Here is a 12,165-nt window from a genome sequence, read left to right on the forward strand (position 1 = left end):
GAGAGAGATCCCAAGGATGCAGGTTGGCTGCCCTAACCACCACACGAGAACAAGCTACGTGAGAAAGCTCCATTTGAAGGCACTTGCAGCCAGGGCAATAATTCAGGGCTGTAGAGAGAGAGAGGGAGGGGGAGAGAGAGAGAGAGGGGGGGGGGAGAGAGAGAGAGAGGGAGAGAGAGAGAGAGAGGGAGAGAGAGAGAGAGAGAGAGAGAGAGAGAGAGAGAGAGAGAGAGAGAGAGAGAGAGAGAGAGAGAGAGAGAGAGAGAGAGAGAAAGCTTTGACTATGTCCAGACTTAGTGAGCATAGCCTTGCTATTGAGAAAGGCCGCCGTAGACAGACATGGCTCTCAAGAGAAGACAGGCTATGTGCTCACTGCCCACAAAATGAGGTGGAAACTGAGCTGCACTTCCTAACCTCCTGCCCAATGTATGACCATATTAGAGAGACATATGTCCCTCAGATTACATAGATCCACAAAGAATTCAAAAACAAATCCAAGTTTGATAAACCTCCCATATAGTGGGGCAAAAAAGTATTTAGTCAGCCACCAATTGTGCAGGTTCTCTCACTTAAAAAGATGAGAGAGGCCTGTAATTTTCATCATAGATACACTTCAACTATGACAGACAAAATGAGAAAAAAAATCCAGAAAATCACATTGTAGGACTTTTTATGAATTTACTTGCAAATTATGGTGGGAAATAAGTATTTGGTCACCTACAAACAAGCAAGATTTCTGGCTCTCACAGACCTGTAACTTCTTCTTTAAGAGGCTCCTCTGTCCTCCACTCGTTACCTGTATTAATGTCACCTGTTTGAACTTGTTATCAGTATAAAAGACACCTGTCCACAACCTCAAACAGTCACACTCCAAACTCCACTATGGCCAAGACCAAAGAGCTGTATCTACTGGGTGGAATTCCACAGTGTGCCATCACAGCAGCAAGATTTCTGACCTGTTGCCACAAGAAAAGGGCAACCAGTGAAGAACAAACACCATTGTAAATACAACCCATATTTATGCTAATTTATTTTCCCTTGTGTACTTTAACCATTTGTACATTGTTACAACACTGGATATATATATATATATATTATTTATATATATATATTATATATATATATTATATATATATATATATATATATAAATAATGTGACATTTGTAATGTCTTTATAGTTTTGAAACTTCTGTATATGTAATGTTTACTGTTAATTTTTATTGTTTATTTCACTTTTGTATATTATCTACTTCGCTTGCTTTGGCAATGTTAACACATGTTTCCCATGCCAATAAAGCCCCTTGAATTGAAATGGAGAGAGAGCATGAGAGAGCATTAGCCACAGCCAAGCTGGGAGTACAGGCAGGCCCCAACCATAGCACCAACCTCTCCTTTACACCAGACCCACACAGCCAGGCTGAGAGTAGAGAGAGGTCCCCACCATAACAACCAACCTCAGCCTTAGACCGAAACACACAGTCAAGATGGAAGAGAGAGGGCCCCAACCATATCCTACCAACCCCAATCCCAGGTTTATAGCTATAAACACAGTCAGGCTAGCTGGAACAGAGAGACGGAGAGACCCCAAGCCTAACCCCAAACCCAACAGTAACCTCAGCCACCCAAGAGCAGCCCACTCTTGCTGCAGAGTGATGTCACACTTCCCCTTTCTCTCTAACCTCATGGTCATCCTGCAGAGGAGAGTACCTGCAGCATCTCTCGGACTACACATGGCTGCTTCAGTTCATCAGTTGAAAAGAGCCCATACCTGTAAATCTTTACATTGATATGTATAAATGGCATCTCAACAAGCCAAAAACATCGATGTTGCTTCTCAACAGAACGGTCCATATTCTGCTCCTGTGTATTGTAAATGCAGCTCATGAAAGGCCTATTCAGGGCGAGGGGTGACCCCATTTGGCCTCTCAGGATTGGTCATGAAAAGTGAAGCTTTGGAACACGGCGCCCGAGCTGACTACCCCTGGTTTCCTCTCTGCCCGTCTGCCCCTCCCTATGTACACTGGATTCAACACACATTACAGCACGTTTGGGGAGCGGATGTTTCCTATTTGGCCACGGCTCCCAAATGTGTTTATTTATTTAATCGAAACACATTCAGTAAACAGCTGCTTGGCTTCTTTTTCTTTTCTTTTGTCTTCATCCCCGCTTTGTTTTGTGAACATTAGCATAAATTAGAGATCCATCAGGCAGGAAGTAGTGAGCATCTGTGAGACATGTTGCGGGTTGAGTCCTGTGCGAGGTTCAAAACACCATCCGTTTACTGGATGCTGGTTAGTGCCTGACGTGTGAGGTAATGTCCTGTCACAGAGGAGAAATGGCTCCACGGCCCCACCCTTACAGACATGCGCACAGTCCCATTGGCCACTGAGCTAATAACGGGGCTTATACGGCCACGCTCCAGCCTACACATGCTCAGCGAGTAAGCTGAGGGCAAAGCAATAGTGTGGTCTACCTACTCCCCTCATCATCTGTCAAGACCTAAGCAGTGGCTGGTGCTGAGACCACAGAAGCAGGGTTGGTGGGTGCACCAGTGGCAGGCCAACCAGCCGATCGCAGATTGATTCAGATGGCAAGGGATTCCTCGGGCCTGGCTTTTTCTGTCAAAATTCCACCCTCACCTCAATGTCCTTCACTCAACGGGTCTAACACTACGTGTTAACAGCTCAAAATGTAAATGGGGGCTGCTGATACCTCCAGAACCCGACCTGATGGGGTTACCAGATGGTCCCCTTAATGATAATTGAAATGGGAGAATGCCGGAACGTCATTCGTTTTTATTTTATGTTACCACATGCTTATGTCACTGTCTGCGAGCCTGGTGAGGAGTGTGGTTTGGAATGAGTTTATAGCGCAAGGGAAACATGGTCTTCCTTGTAGCTCCTCAGTGAGAGAACAGCACGGATCTGTCAGCTACAGCTGGTGTGTGTAGCTGCCTGCATACGCTGCACTTCTGGGACTCGGAAACAAAACTACTCCGGTGATTGTTTCCTGGTTTTTACTAGCCATACACTCTTTTCTACTCCTCCTCTTCTCTCATTTTCTTCTCTCCTGCTCTTCCAGTTATGGTGAGTTACCTGAAGGGCTGCGCTGTCTTAGATTCCTGCGAGCTTCCAGCTTCCATAACTCCATGCCAGTGCACATATATTTGTGTGATGTGTTAAATGCCTGGGTTTCAGCGTCCTATCCAGGTGATTATTTGTGGCGTCATCGGACTGCTCCTAAAGTTATCCTGTAGTCTGCCTGGGATCCATTATTGAAAGACTGGGGTTCTCTAGGGCTCTGGACCGGGGGTTGCGTCAGAGATTGCTGGGCAGCATCCATCCCCTGAGAAATCACCTGGCTCAACATTAAATGGTTTACTGTAATATGCGCTGCTGGTTGCTAGCTCTGATTCAAATTCCCCAATGAAATACCCCCACCAGATTTAAACCAGCTAAAATAATTATCCCATGGTGTTACTGTGTGTGAACATTATGTTCCTCTGCACAAAGTCAGCAGTGGTACATGGAATCCTCGGGGACCACCACTATAACCCTGTAGCTGCTGCTGCTGGACGGACTAACTGTGTGGACAATGTGTGTGTGTGTGTGTGTGGGGGGGGGTTGGTCCGGTCTGTGTGTGTATGTCTAAGGAGGCTCCCGAGGGGAGACTACTCTCATGATAATGTTTAGAATGGCACAAATAGAATCAAACACATGGAAACCATGTGTTCAATGTACACCATTCCCCGTATTCAGCTCCAGTCCTTAACACGAGCCCTTTCTCCCCAATTAGGCGCCACCAACCTCCTGTGGCGTATGTGTGTGTGTGTGTGTGTGTGTGTGTGTGTGTGTGTGTGTGTGTGTGTGTGTGTGTGTGTGTGTGTGTGTGTGTGTGTGTGTGTGTACATAGATTTGTGTGGTCCATGGGAAAGCAAGGACATATACGTTAAGGAGCCTGCAAAAGCAGCCCCTCAACACTGGTCTTGTATATGCGAGTTATAACATAAACATTGTACAACAAAAGATGAAGCTAGTAGTAGAGATGAATTGGCCAAGAAAGACATTTAAAAAGTTCAAGGATGCAGATGTGGGTCACAGGAGGTTGGTGGCACCTTAATTGGGGAGGATGGGCTTGTGGTAATGGCTGGAGTAGAATGAGTGGAATGGTATTAAATACATCAAACACATGGTTTCCATCTGAGAGAGTCTCAGTCTTAAATAATTTTCCACACGTGGTCTGTGCCTGTATTTAGTTTTCATGCTAGTGAGGGCTGAGAATCAGCTCTCACATAGGTACGTGGTTACAAAGGGCATCAGTGTCTTAACAGAGCGATTTGCCAAGGCAGGATACTCTGAGAGCAGCCCTATCAAGAAATCTGGCAGTGGCTTCTGATTAAATATGAAAGCTGTCCAGTACTTTAAAAAATATCCTCTCCTGATGTCCTGGTTTCCAGTGGTTTGCAGAAGAGGATGTCTTCCTTAATTGCCCCCCCGTAAATGTAACGGACACAAACCAAGAGCTGTGTCAGGCCCGCCACGTCTGTTGACTCATCCAGCCGTAAAACATAGAATTCACTGGCTTGTATGCAAAGCAGTAATTGTTTCAAAACATCTCTTGCCATGTCACTGATGCGTCGTGAAACAGTGTTGTTTGATGAAGACATTGTCTGTATAGTTCTTTGGGCCTTTTCTCCAAGCATTGTCCCAGCCATATCCGCTTCAGCAGGTAGAATCAAGACCGCAAGAGTGAAGGTTTCATTGACTTGTGAGATAGTACTTTTGCACATACAACACACTGTGGTTGAGGAATGGCACTACTCCCAATATAAGTGAAGCCCAAATCAATGTAGTTCTCGTCATATTTGCGCCTCTTCGATTGTCCAACGTCCCTGTCTGTTGTTCGGTGCTTTCCCGGGTAAGGTTGCAGTAGCTCTTCATCTGCATCAGATTCACAACTGTCAGTGTCCATGCTAGCTGGGCTAACAACAAATGTAGGATTGCTGATGCTAGCATTGGATGTGTTCGTGGAAGCAGAACAACTTGTGTCGTCGACAGGTGCAGGTGTAGTACTGCTGGCAGTAGCAGTAATACCAGTAGAGCTGGTACGTGTCTCTATGGACGCGAGCCTTACTTTTTATAATCATTTATCCATTTTCGAGCAAACTGAATGACCAGCAGCTACATTTGGCTACATAATACAGGCGCATTAGTGGAATTCCCGCGAGAGAGTAACGGTTAATGTTATTGGATGTTATTTATTTGACTAGGCCACCTGTATTTGACATTGTTTTGTTATTTTGAAACGAGGCTACTCACGCAAGAGAAAACCCTCACCCAAATGTATAGCTTCCATTCCTGTTTAGGAATACCTGGTATAAAATTTCATTGTATGCTGTAGCGTTAAGATTTCCCTTCATTGGAACTAAGGGGTCTAGCGTAAACCATGAAAAACAGCCCCAAACCATTATTCCTCCTCCACCGAACTTTACAGTTTGCACTATGCATTGGAGCAGGTAGCGTTCTCCTGGCCAGATGGTGAAGCGTGATTCATCACTCCAGAGAAAGCGTTTCCACATCTCCAGAGTCCAATGGTGGTGAGCTTTACACCACTTTAGCCAACTCCTGGCATTGATCGGCAGGGTAGCCTAGTGGTTAGAGTGTTGGACTAATAACCAAAAGGTTGCTAGTTCAAACCCCCGAGCTGACAAGGTACAAATCTGTTGTTCTGCACCTAAACAGGCAGTTAACCCACTGTTCCTAGGCCATCATTGAAAATAAGAATTTGTTCTTAACTGACTTGCCTAGTAAAATAAAGGTAAAATAAAAAAATATATAAAAAATCATGGTGATCTTAGGCTTGTGTGCAGCTGCTCAGCCATGGAAACCCATTTCATGAAGCTCCCAACGAACAGTTGTGCTGACGTTGCTTCCAGAGGCAGTTTGGAACTCGGTAGTGAGTGTTGCAACCGAGGAGAGACAATTTTTATGCGCTATGCGCTTCATCACTCGGCGGTCCTGTTCTGTGAGCTTGTGTGGCTGTGTGCTCGGCAATTGGTGTGGCCGAAATAGCCGAATCCACTTATTTGAAGGGGTGTTCACATATTTTGGCCATTTAGTGTATGTGCGCGTCTAAAGTGCTACACCTCCCAGTGTTACTGGGTTCAGACATCATTCGCTAGGATCAAATTGATAGCAGACATAATCCATTAACAAACTGTCTGAGGTCTTTAGGGAAGGGAACAGGGCTAGTGACGAAAGCACAGCACAGAGTACAAAGAAACACTGTCTGCCTTCTTCCTCTCCTCTCTGCCTGTCTGTTTCCCTTTCTCTCCCTCTCTTTCTCACTGTCTGTCTTTGTCTCACATTCTTTTTCTGTACCTCGTTCTCTTTGTTATTCCTTCATCTTTCATTCTCACACACTCGCTCGGTCTCTCTCTCTTTCTGTCTCTCTGTGTCTGACTCTCCCCCTATCTCTCTCTGTCCCTCCATCTCGTGTGCCCTTTGCACATTCTCAGGGTGCAAGACATCTCAGTGGAGTGTCACTTTCACATTTATTCTGGATGCAGTAAGTTCCCCTCCTGCACAATCGGCACACTGTGCAACCGACATGATAAAACTGATGGAGAGAAGAAAAAAAACTAGGAAAGAAAATCAAACAGAACGTGGGCCCTGCCCTCCAACAGCCCGCGGGAGCTATAAAAGTCAACAGGCGGACCCGGTAGCCACGCTCAGTGGCCCTCTGATGGATGCGTGTCACTCTTGGCAAGGGAATGGCTGATTTCTTTCCGCGGGGAGAAAGAATGCAGGCTACTCTGCTCTCAGCTGTTACGCACAGTGGCGGTGTATATTTTTGTTCCTAAGTACAAGGCTTTACATGCTGTGTTATATCATTTCTCTGCCCGTTTGGGCCCGACAGCCAGACTGATAGACAGTCTATGCATCTACAGGGGGAATGATTTTCTTCCTCATGTACTGTACTGTATGGCTTGGTGCTGGGAGGGTGTTGCTCACCCAAAGGGAGGGAGGAAGCTGACAGAGTTTATCTCAGTGTGGCAAATGTGTGGATAAGAAAGGATCCACCATTGACTTGCTTGGCAAAGTTTGCCCTTAACTTCCTCTATGAAGTTAATCTATTCCACTGTATCTGTTCAGGTGCAGACATGCAGAATGTTACGTGGCCCGACACCACCCGAACATGGTGGAGGATACAACAAATGTGGAAGAAAACAACAACAAGAGCGTTTGGAGCCAGGAGCCTTCCACAGTTACCCACGCCCACTGCCAGCCAATAGCCTGAAAAGAAATGATGCACTTGCGAAACTGAAGAAGATTCAAGACATTCACGGCACTAGACCTTGAGCAAACTACAACAAAAAACAATTTTAAGAGCACTGTGTAGCTGCCTCACACTTTTTGGAAACCCAGAGTGGCGTTCAGGACCCCCCTGGCCTGAGGTCCCTCTCAAGGATGTACTCTCGGTGGTCTAAGATTCTGAGGGCTTCTCATTATCATCAAAATTGATTATAATGATGGTCGATGGGGATACCGGTGACTTCTATGGAGCAGTTGCCAACATTGACCCAGGGATGAGGCATTGGGGGATGGGAGGCATAGCAGTGGAACTGCACTGTTTAAGGATGTGGATGACGCTGGCTCTGACATTTCATCAGCCCAATCGTCCACTCTCTCGACCACTCTGCGCCTCAAAATGTTGTGGCTCATTAATGGGACCAGCAAGCGACTTGGGAACCCCCTCCCTCTGCCTCACCAGACATGGAAACAGACCGCTTGGCTTCCACCATGCTCTCGCTCAACAGTTATGTGGAGGGCTCCTGGGGCTCGCCGTTGATGGCAAAAGCACTCTCCAAGTCTTACGCGACATTCACTAGGGTGGAAGGATGGCAGGGGGCTATCGCCCACAGCATCCCTCAGCCATGGCCACTTACCTCATTCTGAGTACAAGTTATTGGAACATCATGAAGCCCTCTCTGCCCATGATGAAGAATCGTTTCACGGTGCAGATGGCAGAGACGAGCTACACCAGGGGTAGGCAACCCTGGTCTTCCAGGTTGGATAAAGCAAAAACAGGAAGTGCTGCGGCACTCCAAAGCCAAGGTTGCCTACCCCTGAGTTACACGCTCGGTGCACAGGCTGTGCCATCACAGCCATTAACGAGGCTGACAAAACCCTTCTGCTCAAAGCCCCCAAGCTACTAAGCATTTTGGTTAGTTGGAGGAGGAGAAGTAGCAACTGTCCAGACACCTGCCTCTGGCCAAAGTGTCGGTTCCCCACCAACAGTCGGCTCTCTCTGCTTCTATCTCAATGAACGCCCGGCCTGGATCTGTGGCATATCGTCGAGCCATCAAACGGCGTCTCCCGGTGCATCTGTAACAGCCTCCATGTCTACACCAAGGCCAGTGGCTGCCCCGTCTGCCCAGCAGCCGAGAACGAACCCTGAGTTTTCCAGATGCGACTCTGCATCTAACTGGATGCGGAGGGAGCGTAACGAGGATTTGATGACCAGTTGTTCTGTCGTTCAGCCTCTTTCTGTTGTCCACCCCCTCTCTGTGATTTATCGTCTACTGTTATCAGCATGATACAGGGTCATTGGGACTGTCCAAGACTTACGCTGGTAAGTGAGGTGTGTTCATGCACTGGTGCGACAAGAAGACCGTCTACCCTTTGCGTTGCTCTGTGGAGAGTGTTCTCTCTTTCCTGCAATCTCTCTTGAACAAGCAACGTTCGTGGTCCATCATTAAGGTGTAGGCCTCAGCAAGTTCTGCCAATCATGAAGGCTTTGATGGTGTGCCTGTTTTTAGCCACCAACTCATGAATTGTTTTCTGTTGGAGGTGTGGCGGCTCTGTCGTGGGATTTGGCTTTGGTGCTTAAGGCTCTGTGGGCTGCCTTTCGAGCCATTTGCCCAGATCCTTTTGAAGATCCTGTCCTTGAAGACACCATTGTTGCTTGCCCTGAGAGCTACCAAGCGTGTCAGTGATTTGTGAGCTCTGTCGACACGAACCAACTGCCTTGCCATTAATGGCGATCTGAACAGGGCGGTGTTGAGTCCTACTCCAGTGTTCACACCTAAGACTCTCCTATAGATGGCAGATATTTGAGATGTGGGATTCTCCACTCCCCCATATGCTAGGGAATGAGAGGTGTGGCTCCATCACCTGTACCCTTTCTGAGCTTTGGTACGGTTAGTGGAATGCTGTTTGTGTGCTATGCTATTTGTGTGCTATGGCACTGCTGCGCCTGGTCAGACACTTTCCAAGCAGCAGTTGTTTTTCACTGGCTTTGTGACGGCACTAAGATAGCCTATGAGACCGCGGCGCGCCCCTTACCTTCTGGCATCAAGACCCACTCGTAGAGTCGTGGTCTCCTCTGCCCTTTTAGCAGGTGTGGGGGTTGAGGATATTTGTGCGGCAGGGCCGTGGTCGACGCCTTGCCCCTTTGTCCATTTCTATCTTTTGGATATGTCCTCGGAGTCTCTTGTGTTACACCTGTGTTGCACCAAACTTTCCTACCTATATGTGTAACTGTATAGTTAAGGGCAAACAACATTGCTATAGTACAGTAGCAACCCACTGCAGGGAGCAGAACTACACAATACGCCCAATCTGACTTGAAGTGGAGGGAAATGTTAACGAGCAAACTCGATTCGGTGGAAGTTGCTTCTGGTACCAATAAACATTAGCTGCTCTGGTTACGGTAGACGGGAATTAATCTCCTTTGCCCTTATTTGGGGGGGGAGAAAGAGGAGAAGGCAGGGGGATATTGTGTGTGGGGCGTTTGTTCCATACAAAGAGGAAGCTGGGTACTGTAATTTTGTGAGACGGCTTTATTGTCATCTTGACTGTGGGAGATATTATCTCTGAGAGCACAGGCCGGGATCAAAGAGAATGTGTGCGTGCCAAGTCTGAGAAGTTTGAGGGAAGTCGGACAGGTTGGAGAGGCCTGTGCTGAAAAGTAGGCATTACTGTTAAAATCAATAGTAAAGGCATGAGCTGAACCCAGCATTTTTCATCCGAGGGTTTTGAAACACTGAAACCGCAGGCACAAGGTCCTTAACTCAGGATGAACTGGGGAAGGGTAAAAATGGGAGGTGACCAAGAACCCGATGGTCAGACTGACAGAGCTCTAGAGTTCTTCTGAATGCTAAGCGTCACGTCTGGTGGAAACCTGGCACCATCCCTACGGTGAAGCATGGTGGTGACAGCATCATGACGTTTTTCAGCGGCAGGGACTGGGAGACTAGTCAGGATTGAGGGAAAGATGAATGGAGCAAAGTACAGAGAGATCTTTGATGAAAACCTGCTCCAAAGCGCACAGGACCTCAAACTGGGGCGAAGGTTAAGTAAAAATTACAGACCTCTACATGCTTTGTAAGTAGGAAAACCTGCAAAATCGGCAGTGTATCAAATACTTGTTCTCACTGTAAACCTGATCAAACATCTCTGGAGAGACCTGAAAATAGCTGTGCAGCGACGCTCGCCATCCAACCTGACAGAGCTTGAGAGGATCTACAGAGAAAAATGGGAGACACTCCCCAAAAACAGGTGTGCCAAGCTTGTAGCATCATACCCAATAAGACTCAAGGCTGTAATCACTGCCATGGGTTCTTCAACAAAGTACTGAGAAAAGGGTTGCTTTGTCATTATGGGGTATTTTGTGTAGATTGATAAGGAAACAATGAATTTAATCAATTTTAGAATAAGGCTGTAACGTAACAAAATTTGGAAAAAGTCAAGCTGTCTGAATACTTTCCGAATGCACTGTACATACTTATAATATAACTGTTCCCCGGGCACCAAAGACGTGGATGTCTATTAAGGCAGCCCCCCTCACCTCTCACTCAGAGGGGTTGGGTTAAATACAGATGACACATTTCAGTTGAATACATTCAGTTGGACAACTGACTAGATACCCCCCTTTCCCTTTCCCTAATACCAATAATACAAAACGTCAGGTACATATCAGCCCATATGTCCTGTATTATGTCCAATCATATAACACATTAATACTCCCTGCGTCCAAACAAATGACGCGTTAATAATCCCTTCCTCCAATCAAAACACTGTACTAATCATTCAATAAAATAATGCTGTGGTAATGCCCTGTAGAACAGAGAGAAGTTGAGTCGGGAAGAACCTGATGCACTTGTTCTCTGTGCAGTGTGTTTTTGGCACTCAGTGATTCCCTGTGTCCCGCGACAGCAACAGATCAATTGTCCCAGAGTCTCTGAGTGGACTCAATGACATCTTCCCTAGTCCTCCGTAAGCATTACATTAATGTAAGACATAAACTTCGCCTTAGACAACAGAGAGCATTCTCTTCACAACAGCCCGGGCCAAAAATGAATCATGCAACCTATTCAAGAGCTTTCCAGTGTGAGAGAGTGTGTGTGTGTGTGTGTGTGTGTGTGTGTGTGTGTGTGTGTGTGTGTGTGTGTGTGTGTGTGTGTGTGTGTGTGTGTGTGTGTGTGTGTGTGTGTGTGTGTGTGTGTGTGTGTGTGTGATGCAGGTGTAGCCTATACAGTAGGCGGCCTTGCAGTTTGGCAGTGATAACATCTCTCAAGCTGACCCAGGTGCACTGTGTCTTCTTCACAGTAGAAATAATGTATGTATGGATCACGTGTGTGCTGCTCGGTGGCTCTTCTGGGAAAATACTTGATGCAACTACATTGGTGACAACACACTTGGTCACCTCTATAACACGCATGGAGCTGTGAACTCGTCAAAATAGTGTGAAAGTTTACATCCCAAAAGGAGATCAATTGAGAACACTGTGTAGGCTAAATGACAGTCTCTGTCCAATAAATTGTTCTCTGAGTGGAATCAATGACATATTCCCCGGTCCTCTCTAACCATTACAATAATGAAAGCTATACACTTTGCCTTAGACAACAGAGCTCTCTCTTCACAACACCCCAGACCAAAAAGGAATCCTTTTTAAGAGCATTTTGAGCTCAGTTTCCAACACAAAAAAAAAGAGAAACGCTGGAGATTAGAAAGTGCAATAAACGTCCCGAACGAAATTCTGACATCATAGTTGCCTTTCAAGGTGCAGTGTAAACATCCATTGCCTTTGTGACCTTACAAGCCCCTGAACAGAGGCTCAGCTCACAGTAAGAGATAGACATGTCTAAGTAGGTAACGAAT

General features: G+C 46.5%; 1 protein-coding gene across 1 annotated transcript in view; it reads right to left on the reverse strand.

Annotated features, from left to right (window-relative positions):
• The window catches only part of LOC135544452 (pappalysin-1-like), a 126,479-nt gene that overhangs the window by 46,468 nt on the left and 67,846 nt on the right, over positions 1–12,165 (reverse strand). The window lies entirely within an intron of this gene.

Source organism: Oncorhynchus masou, chromosome 8, assembly GCF_036934945.1.
Source record: "Oncorhynchus masou masou isolate Uvic2021 chromosome 8, UVic_Omas_1.1, whole genome shotgun sequence".
Lineage (NCBI taxonomy): Eukaryota > Metazoa > Chordata > Actinopteri > Salmoniformes > Salmonidae > Oncorhynchus > Oncorhynchus masou.